The 19,135-nt window shown below is 37.5% G+C and overlaps 1 long non-coding RNA gene across 1 annotated transcript in view; it reads left to right on the forward strand.

Annotated features, from left to right (window-relative positions):
• Positions 1 to 766: 766 nt before the first annotated feature.
• Positions 767 to 19,135, forward strand: part of LOC141370174 (uncharacterized) — a 33,491-nt gene continuing 15,122 nt past the window's right edge. Inside the window, exon 1 of the long non-coding RNA XR_012374009.1 lies at positions 767 to 879. This is a non-coding gene — a long non-coding RNA (uncharacterized lncRNA). The remainder of the gene's footprint in view (positions 880 to 19,135) is intronic.

A 19,135-nucleotide genomic window follows, 5' to 3' on the forward strand; every position in this document is an offset into this window, starting at 1 on the left:
ACTTAATTGATGCTTTTTGAATACTCTCTGACGTTATTTTTGTTTGTGCTGTTTCTCCCATACTAGACAGTTAACTACTTGAAAGCAGAAAAAGACTTTGCCTTTTTATCTTTGCATTCTTATAAGTTCTTGACATAGTGCCGCATCCATATTAGGAGCTCGATGAATTATTTGTTAAATAAATGAATGAGTAGATAGCTAATTATATAAGGTATGTGAAGTATCATTCTAAGTGCTTTACATGTATTTACTCATGGCATCCTCCCAGCAATCCTGTAAAATAGGTTTTACTTATTCCTCATTTTCCAAATGAGGAAATTAATACCCAGAGAGGTTGTTACTTACTTAAGAACTTGTAGGTAAGAATTGGATTTCAAACCCAGGCGACCTGATTTCAGACTGTTCTAGCTGCTCTTATGTTTAAAAAATAAACTTATTGAAATACTTTATTAGAGAATAGGAGACAAAAAAGAAAAAAAAATGAACTTGTACATTTGAACAGCAACAGCAATTGGTCACCTGTGAAGGAAACAGGAAGATTACACTTTGTTAAGAAACTGTCAAAGCACAAGGGTGTTATCCATTAGCTGGATGAGTCGAATGATGATGCAAGGAAAAACTTGTAAGGCTGAGCTAAAGCAGTCATCTGAGTGGTTGTTAGTGTTACACAAGGGCTGAGAAATGATTCCCTTTTGTTCTTAGGTAGGCATGTAGAAATAAACAAAATTAAATGATAGTTTTTTCAACTTTTGGTGATGCAAAGAAACCACATTCTGAGTTTCAGTAGACAGCAAATTACTTGACTCATACGATAAAGCTCCCAGAGGAAACTGAAGGCTTTAACAATAATAGCAACGAGACCACCACCAGCATCATCAGGTAAGCAAGGGACCACCATTAGAGCAGTGTCCAACTCTGGCTTGCAACCATATTTGGAGTCCTCTCTTATTGTTTATCTCTTTGACTGTGGTTATTGCTTTGATCTTAACTTGTATGTCTCAATAACTTGGGTCAAATCTAGTCAGTGATCATGGATGACTCTAGGAAAAATTGTAATTTGAATAGTTTCTCTGTGCTACTTCTTTAATCTCTTTTTCTTTGAGGATTTTCTTAGTATACTCTTGTCTCTAAGTCACTTAAACCCAGACTTAAACTAGTTTAAACAATAATAAAATAATTTTATTCATGTTAGAGGAAGTTTAGAGGTAGGGCAATCTTCTGAGCTGCCAGTTAGCTCACAACGGTATCAGAGATCAATTTGTTTTTATCTCTTTGCTCAGATAGCCACTATATTAGTCAGCCTCTCAGGCGGATTCTCTCTTGGTCACAGAATGGCTGCCAGTAGCAATCGCCATCTGTATTCATGCAGAATGGGTGAAAAAGTCTGGCTACCTGTGACAACATCTTGAGAAATAAAAAGAACATATTATGTGGAAATAAATGACTACAGACCACAAAGTCTTTGATTCAGTAATGAACACAATTATAGTTAAATTCATGAACCATAAGTTGCAAAGCTACCCAACTAAAAACTTTAGTGAAGAAGTTTCTGACACAAGATTTTAGAAAATACAAAGCACTGGATCAGGCATTAGTCTTTTCTTGGGGAGCCGGGGGTGAGGAGAGAGAATATTAGGAAAAATTTACATACCTGTTGCCATAAAATTTAAATATATCTATAGTTAATCTGTGTATAGTTATAAAAAAATTTCAGTCTATTTTGAGTGAATGAGTAGAGTTTTCTTGTGATATTCCAGGTTCATTTTAAAGTAATCTTCTAAATAGTGATTTGAGTCTTTGAGACATTAATTAGAATGTTGTTCAATTTGTTGCAGAGAATTGTGTTTGTTTCCTTAACGTCGTAAACACTTTGTTATTTGAGGTTAATTTTGCTCACCAGCCTTGTGATGCATAAATGATGACCACACTGCTCCGAATGACAAATCAGTAGGTCAGGGTTGAACATTTTCTTATTGAGTCGGGAACACGTTTTGACAGCATTTCTCTTCATGTAATGAAATGCACAACTAACAATTAAAATAAGTGATTGTAACATTTGTTTTAAAACACAATGCAAAATCTTATTTTTCCATACCTAGAAATCTTCAGCACATCCCTTCTCATGTATCATTAACTATACGCACACATGTGCACACACACACCACGCAATTTTATTAGTGTGAGATAAAAAATTGTTTTACCTATCTGATGTTATCTTTGGTTTCCAAAATCTTGGACTGAATGAGCTTGCTTTTACCTCTCAGAGTTGTATTAAATGTTAGAGATCATATAAGAAATGATGGTTGCAACATTCAAGGACCTTACCATCTATTTCAGAAGTAGAAGAGCAACTGATAAAATTGTAAAACTGTGAATAATTAATCCCACATTTTGTGCCGGAGATTACAGGTAACACTGTAATAAAGGAGTGGAGCTCAGTGCAATCTAGTGTCTCATTGTCTCTGAAACTCTCTCTAGTCCAGGAGTTTCAATAAAGGCCTGAAATGGAAATGACTAATCATGTGTATGTGGCATTAGCACCTGGATTCACAAATAAATAAAGGGACTTTTAAAATTGTATGTTGTGTATTTAACCAGAGTTAATATAAAATAGCGATGACTAGACTAAAATCTAAACAGTGGAGGGAAATATTCTGTCAACTCATCCTAAAGATACTGTGCATCAGTGAGAATTGTGGGTTTTATAAAATAAATATTATAAAATATATAAAATCTAAATGTGAAATAAATAAAAATATTTGATATTCCAAATTCTTTTTTTTTTTTAAAGATTTTGTTTAGTTATTTGAGAGAGAGAGAGAGAGAGGTAGAGAGAGAAAGAGAGCAAGAGCAGGGGGGAGAGGGAGAAGCAGGCTCCCTGCTGAGCAGGGAGCCTGATGCGGGACTCAATCCCAGGACCCCGGGATCATGACCTGAGCCGAAGGCAGATGCTTAACTGACAGAGCCACCCAGGCACCCTGATATTCCAAATTCTTTATAATTTTGATTCTATATCAGTTAATGTATGTGATGTCATTTTTGTAGGAAAAAAAATTCATACTTCTAGAAGGGAAAAATCTGTTAGCTAAGAGTCATATACAAACTGTCAGTCAATGATGTCAGCTGTTCTTTAAGATCAGTAAGAAATAGAACACATCGTCCTTGCTCTCAGAAGTTTATAATCTAATCAGGGAGAAAACAATGAGGCATTTGAACTCACAGGAAAGCAGTAAAAAAAAGCAAATCACATCTTTATGTGAACAATTTTACTAATTCCAACATTTTTTTTTTTTAATCTAAAGTAATTCTGCCATGATTCGTTTTACTTGCCTAATTATAGACATAGGCTACACCAGGATAATCTTGAGCCTGGGGAGGATTTGATTTAATAGTTATTTTCTAATATTTATTTCCTCTCCTGAGTCTAAAAATTAATCCCACACCTAGGACTTAGGGAAACTTTAGAAGGCTTTCTATCGAAACTTCAGAGGAAATTCCTATATTTTATATCCTCTTTGCTCAATCCCTGCTCTTACCATGAGCAAAGGTCAAATATAACTATTATAAACTTTTCATCAGGGTTTGTCCTGTCTTTGACATTTTATTTATTGTTTTAAAAGATTTATTTTTTTGAGAGAGAGAGAGAGGGAGAGAGTGTGTGAGCAAGGGGGAGGGGCAGAGAGAGTCCCAAGCAGGCTCCATGCTGAGCACCGAACCCCAGGTGGGGCTCGAACTCACAACCCTGAGAAGAGGACCTGAGCTGAAACCAAGACTCAGGCACTTAACCAGCTATCCCACCCAGGGACCCCTCTCTTTGACATTTTAAATGTTGCTGTGAAGAGGTCTTGAAAGGCCTATAAAGAATATCTACCCTAGTCCTGCTATGGTCCCCCTGAAACTTTGAGTTGGCTTATAAGCCACAGGAGAGGAGAAAAGGAGAAATAAGGGAAGTAAGCAAGCATGAATCAGGCAAGTGCTTTGAAAGGTGAAAGGGTCTATTTTTGTTCTATTTTGTTTTTAAGATGAGGTTAGGAGAAGAAAAGTCATTGGCTCTCCCGCCCAGATCCCACGAAGGGCCAGAGCTCACGGTGGCCGTGGAGTGACAGTAAGGACTCCGAGGGCTCCCTCCTGGGCTCTAACCACTGCACCACCATTTCCTGCTTAGTTTTCAGAAGTACATTTTATCGATCCTACACTTGTTTGATATATAAAACAAATTTAATAAACTTAAGACCCCATAAAAAATAAAATATGATTTATCAATCAGAAGAATTTCCTGACCCAGGGCACACCACGTTACCTTAGGAACAGACCCCAAACCGCAGCATTTCTCTAATGGCGCCTCTTAAAAATTCCTGACCTCCCAGCACTTGTGCTCTCACAGATTTTTCCTGTTTCAGCAGTGTTCTTCTCCCATCAAACAGCTTTCAGGGCATTATTTATTTGGGTAAAAATAACAGGAGTGGAGATGAGGGACTCATCAATTCCCACTTAGACAGAAAAAATGACTGAAATTATCTGGCCGTAGAGTTACTTTCTTTTTCACTTCATAAAACATCCCAAACATTCATCATATATCCACTTTCCGAGTGCATTTCGACGTGACCACTCTGTTTGTCAGTTCAAAGAACTCCCAGGGCCCGGTCTCTGGCTAAAGCTGCTGCTGGCGCCTTCACTTTCGCTCCTGGTCTTCTGGCTCACATGGCGAAGGCGATGGCGAAGCAGGCTTCCCCACAAGCTCCCACCCATTTCTGGCTGCCCATGTCCCTGTTCCTCAGGTCAGAGACCCGGGAAAGAACCGCTCAGAGGTAAAAGGGTGGGGGCCCAGGTGCCTCGTGGTGGGTTTTGGATACACTGGTGATGTACTTCCAGCCTGGTCTGAGCACCTTCCAAGGGGAAATCCGAACAAGATAGGCAACTGGACAGAATGGGAAAAGCACTGGGTTGGGAGTGACCTCAGTGTCCTGAGCAATTACTTAGCGTCTCTGACTCTCAATCCTTTCCTCTTATTAAAGGCAACAGCGATAGCACACAAGCCATAATTCCCACCCTGTTTATCTCGCTGACACAGTAGGGTGATCGAATTTCATCATGTATGGCAAAATCTTTTTAAACTGTTAAGCACGTCACAAATCATCAACTCTCATTAACACAGAAGCCCCAAACACTGGTGAATGGTTTGCCCCGGGACCTCGGCTTTGGAGGTAGCTTCGCTGAGTTCAGTTACGCCGGTCCCTTCCTCCCCCCCCCCCCCGCCCCAAACTAGACCCTACCGCCAGCCACCTGCAAAGGCAGCATGTGATGTCTGTGCATATCTGTGATAAGAAGGCTGTTACCTACCATCCCACAACACATTTCCCAATTAAAACAAAAACCCATCTGTTAACATTTCCCTCTTTCTTCCTCCTTTCATCCGTGGAGGTGACTGTGATAGTTCGGCTCCCAGTGGTGTAAAAAGAGTCATCCCAAGGTGTTTCTCTTGCAGGAAAAGAATCAAGACATCTGTGTATGACGCACTAAGGTAGTCATTGGCAACCTCCCTTCCATTTCCGGGTTGGCTCATTGTTTACCTAATTGCCAGTAATAATATTTCATTGTGTAAAGAATGTTGGCACCCGGGGCCCAGGTTGCAGTTTATTGATGGCTCAGAGTTTATGAATTGATGCCCTCAGCAGGTTGCTGCCCTGATGAATGGCAATTACTGGGCTCCCACAGAGGCAATTGTAGTCAGAGCATTTACTCCTTTCAAATAATTGCCCCTGAGAAGTTGAACAGGTAATTGTAACATCTGAAAACCATGCTTTTGGCTCCGAATCAAAGAGTATTAATCTCCATAACAGAGGTGTTTTGGAATGACCCAAAAGAGTTGTTAAAGAATGGTCTCCAGAGTGTTTAATTTTAAGATGAATTGGAGAAACCTTAGCAAGACCCCCCCTCTTCCTAGGGAAAATTAAAATGTTATAAAGACACCCAGATTGTCGTTAGGGGTGCCCACCTTTTTGAAGTTGTGATACTCTATGGTGATTGGTTGATTTTAGACTTTATGCCTACCATTACTCCTCCTTAAAATTCTTTAAAGCACCTTGCTCCAGCCAGGCTAACCTGCCCATTAACCCCTGAAATGTCGTGTTCACTCTCACCCTAGAATAATTGTTCATACTACTTTCTAATGCCATTCAATAAATGTGTGTGATAAAAAAATGGCAGAAGGTAAAATTATTTGAAATATCATTTAATTGTATACTGTGATTTAGGTGCGTTTAATTAATTACTAAAGGCCTTTCAATACAGAGTGCTAAAATCTTGAAGTCACGCGTATGTCTTCTAGAGAATCCAAAGATTACCTTCTACTCTAGTTATTTCATTAGAGCTTCTACTCTCTTTATTTTGGTGTCATGGGAGAAATGGGAAATAGCCACATAATACAGTTTATTTGTTTAAACTTCAATTTGGAGGGAACTGTTGCACACAATGGGAAAGAAAAATAAAGATACTAATCCATGATGCTTTGGGTCAGGGTGGGGGTGGAGAGAGAAAGGAGTAGCCAAGAAGAATGTAAGTATAGAATCACACCCACAGCTTTGAAACTTTGTGTGAAATAAAAGGTCAGAAATCTTTGAGAGATGACACTGGAGGGGAGGAAGGAAATCAGAAAAAAGAAAAAAAAATCCAAATTATACAAGGGTGTAGAAAAATCATATACTAGTGTTTAATTCTGGAATACTTGATGTTTAAACATTTATTCTTCTCAAATTGTTGGTAGTAAATCCAGTGTGGTGAAATCAGCCAGGTGTCTCTCCTTCAAGGCAATCTGCCCATCATTATTTGAAGTGCCAGGGGTTTAAAAAGTGTCTTAGCATCATCATATTTTGGAACTGGTAGGTAATGCCAAAAGGAGTGATTAGAACACTTCAGACTAAATTATGAATTGGTTCAGAAACATGCAACAATTAGAATAAAAGCTATAAAAATTATTAAGGGAGTAAATACAGGATAAAATTATGAACATGGGTAAACTCAAATATGAAGTAATTCTATAAACACACACACACACGTGAATGCACAACTAGAAGGATCTAAAGGATACCAAATTAAAGATATATTTATCCATAAAACCATAGACATAAATTTCCTTAAACTTGATTTACCTTAAGGCTTCAATTCTCAAGAGTTTCCATCTTATATAATCATGACCTTGTTCTACTAATTAGATTATTGGAACTAAGAGTTTTATAGGCTCATAGAACTAGACATGAATTTTAGAGACCATGTATTCCAGATGCCTGCCTTGAGGCAGATAAATATCTGAACCAAGGATGACAAATAGGTTTTAACTTAGAAACTAATTCCAATCCATTTGTGGTTGACTGGCTAGAGCAATGCATTGAGGTGAATTCTAAGGCTGAGTTTAGCTCCAACAGAAGGAGTACTGAGTCTGATTGATAATGGAGGTCTAAATTGCTCAGGTCCAGGAATAAGAGTCCAGACACATATTGGGATGGAGGTTGGCTTTACTGCCATGCATTTGTCCTTCACAGTATAAACCATGCAGGTACAAAGAAGGGAGCATGCAGTATAGATAGTAAGTATTCTGGGGCATAATTACATAGTACAGAAATATTTAACCTACATTTTCTTTTACTAAAATTGTCGTTGACATATTAGGGGATTTTTTAGTTGGCTTCTATATCTGGAGGAAATCGCAAAGGTTTCATTCCATAAGCTCCTTGCCCTTCATTCCTTAAGGTTTGGGAGTTCAAAACAAAGGGAGAGCACAGAGAATAAGAAACATGCTCTTCTTGTGAATGGTATGCCATGTCAATGGTTATTTTTGACCCCATGCCCTTGTCATTCAGGTGACTACAGTTACCTAAGGCCTCAGCCTAGTTCATAATTTTTTCCATAGCTAACTCGACCTAATGCTCAGTTAAGCCATGCAACCACAAATGGTAATTATAGTCATTTATCCTAACTGCAAACTATTTATACCTAATGATCTCACAGCATAATAAGAATTGTTCATACTAAAGATGTCCAGTTCTTTTTGTGGTATGCTTTATATGATCACAACAATGATCTCTGTTGTTTCCAGTCCCTTTTTCATAGAGGCTCATCTCTTTGGTATGATCTTCTTCCACAATTTAAAGCAATCAAAGGACGTTGAGGGGCTCCACTGAGTCTACTGACCCTGAACTATTCTCATTCTCTTCCAGTGGCATTCCTTCTCTGTGTTCTGTCTTTGTTCTTTTCCTTCCACCTTCACTCTAACACTTCTATTCATAAATCCAGCAAACTCTTCAGTGATAATTACTTTTAACCAGTTAAGGTATTAGACATTGTGTTCTGTCTTTGTTCTTTTCCTTCCACCTTCACTCTAACACTTCTGTTCATAAATCCAGCAAACTCTTCAGTGATAATTACTTTTAACCAGTTAAGGTATTAGACATTGCAGTAGGCATGTTTTTATACTTTCTTTTGGTTCTTCACAGCAGTCCAAAGAATTCAACATTACCGTCCCTATTGATTGGTTGAGGAAATTGAGAATCAGAGATGTCAAATAATTTATTCAATATCACACAGTGAGGGAGTACCCAGATTGGGATTGGAGTTTAGCAATCCTCTTTCTTATGATACTCTTTCACTTACAAATTGCTGCTTAATATTGTGATATCTACAGTAGCACACAAGACATTATCCAAACTTTTAGGGAACTTAAAAATGAGAAAATTATCTAGTTCATTACATACTTGTTTCATGTCCTATATCTACCCAATCATATGTCTCCATTTTGTTCCTTATCACCAGCACCAAGAACCTGGTCCTGCCTTTACCACCTCATGGCTGGGATAAAAGTCTCTTCACGAATACCCTAAACTGTGTTGTATTCTTTCTTATATGTGATCTGCATGCAGATTTCTTTTTCTGCTCAGAAACCTAGAGTGCTATTTCACCTGGTTTGTCAGGAATCACTTAGGTGGGTATAATGCCAACTATGTAATTTATCACATGTATTGTTGATTTCTTTATAGCATACCCATTCATTTGGTAAGTAATTCTTGAGTATGTAGCCCTTATTAGGCTCTGTCAAAGATATAAAGTAGAATCATTTTTGGTAAAGATGCTGTTGGAGAAAAGAGAGGAACTTAGTCCCAGACACCAAGAGCTACAATGTAGAATAAACCATAGTCCTACATTAAGAAAGGTGGAGATTAAGAGTTCATGAAAGAAAAGAACTGGATCGATCAGAAATCATGAAGGAAGAGGTCTGAAGTAGACCTGAAGGGAATACGTTTCTGCCTTGTGAAAATGGTGGAAGAGGCTGAGAACACATTGTAAAGACACAGCCATTAGAGTTGTGTGGGGTGTTGGGGAAGGCCATGCAAGCCATGTGCTTGGAGTTGCTGGGTCATGGAGCACCTTCTGCTCAGACCACTGAGTCACTCTGGGTGGAGGCCAGTCTGCTCTTTGGCTTTGTAATACTCTTCATCTACCAAACTCTGCTTGTTCAGTTTCTGGGGTTCCCTCAATAATTCTGTCGCTCTCGCTCCCTTTTTAAAACCATACCTAAGGTCCTTTCCATACTCTGAAGAGTTTGATTCTATTTGGTCTCATCAATGTTGCTATCATTTCTGTGTGCCGGTTGTTTTCCCAATTGGAGCATAGTCTCTTCGAGGTAGAAATGCATTCTTTCTAATCTCACATAAAACAGAGCCTAGGGCTGTGCACACAGCAGGCAGTCAGTAAACACTGGATGATTTATTGTGTCTTTAGTTATGAATAAATGAAACTGTCCATAGACAATGTGGCTAAAAAATGTTAAATGACTGTTTCAGATTTATCCCAAATTGCTAGCTATGGAAAAAACTAAACATCAATTTAAGAAAGGAGATGACCTTTCTTAAAAAATTCTTGGTACACCCTATTTCTGTAAGAGATATTTCTCCAATCAAAAACACTCATGTTGGACACGTATTATGGTATGTATCTGGCTTTGAAGATCTATCTTAAGAAAATAGGAAAAAGAACTCAGTCATTTCAGTTTTAAAGCAACATTTTTGATTTTATGTTGAAATGATTTATACCTCATTACCTACTTAGACTGAGTAATAAGCTTTCTAACCAGAATTATTTCCATAAATATAAAGAAGTCTATTTCATCTTTCCCCATTGAAATTCAACTTCATTTATTAATGCAGAATTATCACCAGAATAAAATTTAGAATCTAAAACTGCTGGTAATTTACACACATTCTTTTATTGAAATCTGCCTATGGGATCACCTTGGCAGAATTAAACTTAACCAGTTAAAAGAATAACTTATGTGAGAACTATCAGGAAAGATGAGAACCCAAATTATATACATGCAACATGAACATATAGTGCCTGAGCTGACCCAGCAACTGAAGTTTCATGAGTCCTGATATCTGAGAAAATTAAATGAAGAACATTGCATTCTTTCTTTGATTTATACTTGGTCTGATATTGATTGTTTCGGCCTCTTGACTAAGAATGTGTGCAACTCGCCCAGAGAATAATTACCTCTGCTCCCCAATTTAGCAATCTGCTAAATCTTTTCTCATGTGAGAGAAAGTTTTACAAACTACATATTTAGTTTCCTGTTTTTCCTACTGTTATTTATAGTTTCATGCATATTTTCTGTGCTCCCAATTCAACTGTGTCTTCTCTTATGGCAAAACACAGCATTTTTCTTTGTATGCCTATTTGCTCTGTCACAGTGTTTTGAACAAGGTTTATTAGTTTTGTAGAAAACAGTAGAGGATGAAATATAACAACTTAACTTATCTTTTAAAATGTATTTCTAATACAAGTGACAGCTGTTTTTTTTTTTTAACTACCAACTAAGTCAAGCATCTCAAACCATTGTCTATCTAGAAATGTGGCCCAGGACAAGATCAAACTACAGTACAATGGCACAAATTCTAGATCATACTAAAACTGCCTGCTACCAAACACACACTGTTCAGTTGCTGAAAATACACATCCAGCTATTGGATGTATGCCTGGATCAAAAATGCTCAATGAGTTGGGAATTATTCATTGTGGTTGAAGAATACTGCCTTTGGTTAAATAAGTTGGGTTTTATCTCTTGAGAACTCTACATATATACTCTTATTTTTTTGGTAGAGTGCTGTTCCCATGGTGCAACCACATGGATCAGATTAGAAGTGTGATACACTCTCAGACTTCCCCCCAAAACACAGTTAACCTTGAGCTAAAGCAATCTTGCTGAACCATTGATTGAGGTTCTTGGCACCGTGCTTTTATACCTTCCCTTTGACCTTGTAGTTTTATGGAAACTGCCTCTGCCCTCAAACTCTATTCTAGGACACTCATATTAATAGGAATATGTATTTTTCTTGCAGTCTGGTTGCCACATTTAGCTAAAAGAAATTTTTTTTAAAGATTTTATTTATTTATTTGACAGAGACACAGCGAGAGGGGGAACACAAGCAGGGGGAGTGGGAGAGGGAGAAGCAGGCTTCCCGCTGAGCAGGGAGTCCAACGCAGGGATCCCAGGACCCTGGGATCGTGAACTGAGCTGAAGGCAGAAGCTTAACAACTGAGCCACTCAGGTGCCCCCCACGTTTAGCCGAAATTAATTAAATACACAAAAAATCCCAGGTAGTCAAAGGTGCCTTAAAATATGCTTCAAGATGATATGAAACATATGTACATACAATTCAGTTTTCATCACAAACTTAGTGCCAAATAAAGCACATCTTTGTGGGAAATACTTCTTAGATGTTCTAACAAAAGAGTATGTTTTACATATAGAATTATGAACTTAACTCTATGTGGTGATGGGGACAACTCATTATGGAAATGATACAAGAGTTGGATATTAAAGAATAAGCAGGATTTTTTTCCAGGAGAGCGTGGCAGTTTAGGCATAGGGATGTGCATGAGCAAAATGAGCAAATGTTCAGACTATAAACTTAAAAGTCAAAAAGATTCCATTAATTACATTGTATAAACTATGGCCTAAGAGTTGAGGAAAAACAGTGGTGAATAAAAAGTGGTCCCCACCATTATAATCCAGTAGAAAAAGTGATTTAAATAACTCAGTTATAAAAACTAAAAATGGTATGAGTGAGCAGTCATCTAACAAGGGTGAAAATATTGTGGGACTGTAGAGAAGGGGAGAATAAGGTAGTGATACAAGAAGTGTTCTCAGATAAGATGGAATCTGAGCTAGCCCTTGAAAGATGAGTAAGAAGGTAAGAGGTCAAACCAGGGGAAATTCCAAGGCATTTCTGGGAGACGAGAGTGGGAGAGTGAACTGAAGCATATAGAGAATGTTCCTAGACCGGCACAGATGCCATTGGGACAAGACAGTGGGGCTTTTTGGTTGCAAGTTGGGGATGGAGGGGGCAATGTCAGTAAAAACCTGAATGGTACTCTGAAGTTGAGTCTCAGAATTGTCTGAGTGATGGATTGAGGACCTTTGTCACTGGGATGAGAAGAGAATGTTATGATTTGATCTGTGTCTTGAGTTCAATAAAGTCAAACTTCCAGAGATTTGAGCGTCATCCATGATGAATGATATAGCAAAATGATTGTGTTTAATGTGAGGAGACATGGCTGAAGATAAAGGTTGGGAAAGCCTTTCATACAAAGAGAGGGAAGAAGTAGAGAAAAGGGAGAAGATTAAGAAGACTGCAAGAAGACAGGAAGGAATATATTACACACCAAATTTTCATTCTTTGAAAATATATTCAGACACATGGAGAGGGATATTGGAACACTTTGGCCTGCTGGACTTCAGCAAAGACCTGACATATATGCTAAGCAATTCTTTGAAATGTTGGGATGATGTAAGACCCTTTGCTCCCCTCTTTTTTATCCTCTCCTTCACCATGTCATCATCCAACCCAAAGTTCATTTATTCTATCAATCTATGGTCTCACCCTCTACAAACTCCCCATACATAATTTCAGAACAAACCATAAGGGATAATTCTGTACAACAGCTGTTCAAGGATGTCTGAATGGCTTGTGGCTTGTCCTTGTCAATATGAAGGGCAAGAAATGACTAGAATTGTATTCTGAATAGTCCTAAAAGAAATTTCTTTTAGATCCACAAAAAGTATGATCTAAATCAATTCTTTTTTTTTTAAGATTTATTTATTTATTTGACAGAGAGAGACACAGCGAGAGAGGGAACACAAGCAGGGGGAATGGGAGAGGGAGAAGCAGGCTTCCAGCTGAGCAGGGAGCCCGGATGCGGAGCTCGATCCCAGGACCCCGGGAGCTGAAGGCAGATGCTTAACAACTGAGCCGAAGGCAGATGCTTAACAACTGAGCCACCCAGGTGCCCCTAAATCAATTCTTTAGGGTAATTTAATGCCAAGCTAATAATTTAGAACCCTAATGTGTGAAGTCTTTTCTAGACATTTGTCCATTTATTGACATATGCTTTTATTCTTCTTAGTATTAATTATTGTATGACTTACCATTTTTGTTCCCAACATTGGTAATTAACGCCCCCCTGACTGATCAGTGTTGCTTTATTATTACTAACTCTTATTACTATTTTTAAAAATAATTTTTGCTTCTGTTGAGTTTCTCCATTGCATGTTTGTGTCTATTTCATTAATTTCTGCTACTATATTATGATTTCTTCTACTTTCTTTGGCTTTTCTTTCTTTTTTTTAATTAATCTTTTTGAGATGACATTTAGACATTAATTTTTCAACCTTTCTTCTTTATTAATATATGTAATTGAGGGTACGTATTTCCTTCAAAGTGTGGTTTTAGCTGTTGCATTTCACAAGTTTTGATAGTTACAGTGTTACTACACTTTGAAAATACCATTCCTTTGGCTTCCGACCATCATTGGCCATCGGTGCTATTGTTGCTAATTTGTAGGGAGTATGTCTATTTTCTTTGGATTACCTTAAAATATTCTCATTGTTTTGTTTTGAATTTTCACTGTGATGGTCCTACATGTTGTATTTTCTGTAATTATTGTGTTTGGAGTTCATAGTACTTTTGACTCTGCTTAGAGACATTTTTGTTAGGATTTAGAAAATTCTCTTTTCTTCCTTTCTAGGACTCCAATTACAACTATGGTAATTTCCTCACTCCACCATGTCTTAAATGTCTTTTATGTTATTTTCTGCTTCTGGATTTTTTTGTTGTTGTTCTTTTTTTAAAAGATTTTATTTATTTATTTGAGAGAAAGAGGGTTGGGGAAGAGGAACAAGCAGACTCTGTGCTGAGCTCAGAGCCCAACATAGGGCCTGATCCCATGACCTGAGATCATGACCTAAGCCGAAATCAAGTCAGAGGCTTAACTGATTGAGCCACCCAGGCGTCCCTCTTTTTTTGTTTTTTAATACTTTTTTCTCTTCATGCTTTAGTCTGGATATAATTTTCTTTTTCTGATCTGTTTTCCAGTTCAGTAGTCCCCATCTCAGTTGTGTCAAATTAGATACTAACCTCCTCTATTGTGTTTTAATTGCAATTTTTTTATTTTTCACTTCTAGAATTTATAATTTATTATTTTTGGTTTTCAATTCTATGCTGAAATTCTCTTATTGTATTGTATAATTTTTTGAATATATTAATTATGGTTATTTTAAAGTTTGTGCTTGATAACTATTATATCTGGATTTTTTTGAAGTTTATTCCTCTTGTCTTCCCCCCCCCCCCTTATTTTTGGGTCATATGATCTTGCAGGCAGTTAAGGTAAGGACAGGTCATTTTAATCCTATTAGATGAGTAGTCATGCCAAGGCCAATCTAATTCCAATTTACCGCGACACCTAAAGGTGGTCCTCTGGGGTGCCCCAACTAACAGCCAGAGATCTTTTCTATCACTCCTTATTGGTAAGCCTAAAACTCCAATTTTTGCTACCCACTCTTTCCAGTCTATTCAGCCTCTCCATCTCATAGCTTCTTGTGATCAATGTACAGTGAGAAAAATCATCCAGGACATTGGACTCATCTTTTTACCCCTCTGCACTTCCTTTTTTTTTTTGCACTTCTTTCATCTTGGAAATAATTTTGAATTTTTTATCCTTATTGCCTTAATAGCTATCCAATTCCTAAACACAAAAATTTATCTATCTATCTACCTAGAGAAAGAGAGGTGGAAATATATTTGTATGTATATGCATGTTTGTGTGTTGTCCAGTTTTTCTTTTCTTTTTTTTTCATGGAATGGTTCGTCTATTGTAGCTCGCCATTACCAGACTATTAAAATGCCTGATATAAACTCCTAAATATTCAGCTTGTTCAATTAAAAAAAATTTTGTAAGAATAATTTGCAAGAGGTTCTGACATCCAATGCCGACCTTGAAATTCTGTCAGAGAACTGGTTGCTAAAAACAGAAATCAAAAAAGAAGGTAAGGGAGAAAAGAAGAAGACAAAGAATTTTGCAAGAGAAAGTGGAGGCAGAGAAAAGAAAAAGAAAAAGGGGAGATACCATGGCAGAGTTGAGACAACAGATCATTACAGGTCTCCAGATAGGTTTCATTCTGAGGCTGCATTTGTTTGTTTTTTTGTTTTGTTTTGTTTTATTTACATTACATATCTTTTTTGTCCCTGTCACTTCTTGTCACTTCAATGAACCCATCCAAGAAGTTCATGGCCAACCCAGTCACTGGATGCAACCCACTGTCCTTCATTTAGACTCTTTGTTGGACTGTAGATCTAGGGCATATATTACCAGCACTTCTTGTACATACTCCAGCTGGAAATGGGAGTGGATGCTCTCCTTTTTCCTTCCTCCACCTCTGACCCTCCTTCAGGCCTTTCTTGGTGTTCCTGGCCATCTGCCTGACATCCAGAGTTGCCTGCATTCTGACAAGACAGCGTGGCTCACCTAGCTTCAGAACAACATCTAGAGGTGCCAACACAAAGTAGACCAGATACACTATCCAAAATACCCCTCCATGGTTATTCCAAACCAGGACTAAGCCAGGAGTTGTTCCAAAAATATATCACTATATTTTGGCCCGAGTGTCACTTCCCCACTTGGCAAGCTAGGGCTAGAGAAATTGGAACAGAGATTTCCTGTTAGCCTGTCTTATATTCTCTCCTCTCAGATATACATCTTTTACTTGTCCCATCTCTAATAGGACACAGTTGCCTCAGCTTTTACAATTATTTATAGCATATCAGAAAGAAGCAGCAGCTCTACATTTTCTCTCTGACCTTCTCCAAAAGAATTTCAGCCAAACTGTTCCCTTTACACTAAACAAATGTTTTTGAGAGAATAAATGATCAGCCAAATGAATATTTGCTGTATATTTGTACTTTCATACCGTGGTTCACTAACTATGTGTATTTTCTCTTTTTCTTGGCTCAGTGCAATTGTACCCATCCTTTGGGGTCGTCTCAAGTCTCAAATTTCAAAGCCTCTTCTTCCTATCCCAGTCTGCTGAAAATCAACTATTAAAGCAGTTACTTTTTTGTTAATCATCGTGGCTAATCAAAAAACTTACTTTAATTAGTGCCAAACCATTTTATTTAAAGATACCTTGTCTCCAGAAATAGATGAGAAGCTCCTTTGGAGTAGGAAAAACATCCTCCCCTTATAAAACCTATGTTGGCCTCATGCCTATAATTTACAAAGGATTATCATCTATTTAATATTGTCTTTCATATCCTCAAAACCAGAGTAGGGCAGAATAGTGGCTTTATTTCAATTTTCAAAGTGATGAAATTGAAGTACAGGGAGAATAAGTGATTTCTTCAAGGTCATATCCTTGATAAATGAAGTCAGGATACAACTAAATATTCTTACTTCAAAACCAGTGACCCTTCTACTGTAGCATACTCTTTTCCACTTTTTAAAACCCCCTTCAGCATCCAACAAAGTCTTTCATGAGTTATAAGGGCTCAACAAAGAATGAGTGGATAAATGAATATACTTTTTTCAACTCACCATTCATACATCTATTTAGAAATATACCTAGTTGATATTTGCTTCAGAGTAAAAGAAGAATTCTTCTGAGAGGATGTACATATATAAAGACGTGAGCATTAATTGTTGAATGCATATATATAAACATATGAGCATTAATCATTGTAAGAAATAACCAGCAACAACTAAAATCTCAGTGCAAAAGATGGATTCCATGGTGTTGTCAATATTTCTAAGTTTTGAATCAGACTGTTCACAGACTTGGGTAAATGGGTTCATTTACAAACAAACCACTTTCTGATCTTGTGCCTTAACTTTTATTTTATTTGGATACTCTAATAGGCCCTGCCTTGTGCATGGGCACACTTGTCGACATCCAGAACACACCCAGATAACACAGTCAAACCAATGGCTTGATCATCCTCCCTGACCCAGCTCTCTTAGAGATGCTTTGAGGCATTTTGAGTAAGTTCATACTGCTTGAAAAGAAAAAAAAGTTGTTTTTGTAGCCTGAGACCAGATCTTCCAGGAACTGGAGAAGCCAGTTCCTGGAAGGTTTTGAAAATGTTAGACCATCTGTACATTGCCTTTCTGACATGTTGGTAGAGATTGCAAAGTATTATCACCACCACTAATTTACTTTTCTAACAAAGAGAGGGTGTACTTAAAAATGTGGAAAAAAGAGAAAGAAATCCTAATGATAGGTTCTTGAACGTTATCAGCATTACTGTAAATTAGCTTTTGTGTTAGAACAGCCTGTTTGGTGCCAGGAACACTTCTAAAGCTTTACAATACAAAACGGTGAGGTTTTAACACAATGTCGTCTAGACAGAACTGGTGTGACAATACAATCAAATCATTACTGTAAAGTTAAAAAAAAATAAAAGATGCAAAATTACTTTTAATTATTTCTTGGTGCCAGATCCCACCCCTCTAAATGAAGCGATTTTTCACTGTTATTTCTTCTGTTCCAGAAGATTTTTTTCAAGTAACTACCCTGGCCACAGGCAGTGATTTAAAATACTAGGGTTGAAGCTACAGTTTTTACTTGTGCCTTAATTCAGATTGGCCATCAGCTCTTCAGCTCAGCTCTACCATTGCCAGTTGTTTAATATACCTGTGTTGGGGAATTTAGACCTGCAACCCTGCCAAGACCAGGGCCAATTGTTTCATAAGTTGGCAGGCTGGAGCTCTGCTGCAAGTCAGGACAGTGTCCTAGCAACCAAGTGACTCACCTCTTAAATTATCTCATTATTCTCTTACCCTAAAGTGGGAGAAAGCTCATAATTTCCTTCCAATATATTTTCCTGCCACAGTGTAGTTTCTCTTTTAATTATATGCAGGAAAAGAGGTTTTCATTGTGGTGGTGGCTTTCTTTTCTGTACCATTTAGGGCCTTTTAAAATAGAATACATTCCTCAATGAGTATATATGTATAAATATATCCACACACGCACACACACACACACACACACATACACATATAAATTAAAACTTCATCTGTTGCTTCCTTTAATCTCTATTTTTTAAAAAATATACATTTTTTTTTGTTAGTTTAGGACCGGTTCCAACTTCCAATCCCCAATTTAGATTACATGCTCTGAAACTAACTCCAAACATTTACTGAGTTTGAAGGTCACAGTGCTATTGATTGATTTCTACTTATAATGTATGTTGTCCTAACATGAGTTGTGCTTTTTTCTATAACTTTGGGCTAAGTCCAAAAATGCAAGGATCAAAGCATCTGGACTTGTTGCTTTCATGTTTGGCATATAAAGGGGCTGGCAGTCACCAATGTGGTCTTGGCTGGGCCCTACTTGTTTTCATTCTCTGATGTGAAACAGTTGGGAATCACAGACCCTCCAACAACTAGAGTGGACTCAATAAAAATTGGCTTAATAATCTGCCAAGCATTTGGAAGTGCCAGTCTCCACAGTTTTTCGGCAGTTATTGGCCATGACATGTTTCTTTCTTTCTTTTTTTTTTAAGGAAAGAATTTGCTGTGAAATTAGTTTTGAGATCAACATTTGAAATAGGTAAACTATTCATCTCAGTAAACTGACTTTATCATCTTTGATCTCATCTAGTTCATTATTTTACATGTTCTATTTTTCTGATGTGATGATTTCTTTTATCCTTTTGTCTGTTTCTCATGAAAATCAAACATAGAATACAACAAATAATGGGGAGGCTTAAACATTTGACCATTCTATTGAAAGTCCACTAATTTCAGAAAGTTATCT

The sequence above is a fragment of the Callorhinus ursinus genome, unplaced genomic scaffold (assembly GCF_003265705.2).
Source record: "Callorhinus ursinus isolate GAN/ISIS: 27379988/994484 unplaced genomic scaffold, GSC_fseal_2.0 scaffold1, whole genome shotgun sequence".
Taxonomy (NCBI): domain Eukaryota; kingdom Metazoa; phylum Chordata; class Mammalia; order Carnivora; family Otariidae; genus Callorhinus; species Callorhinus ursinus.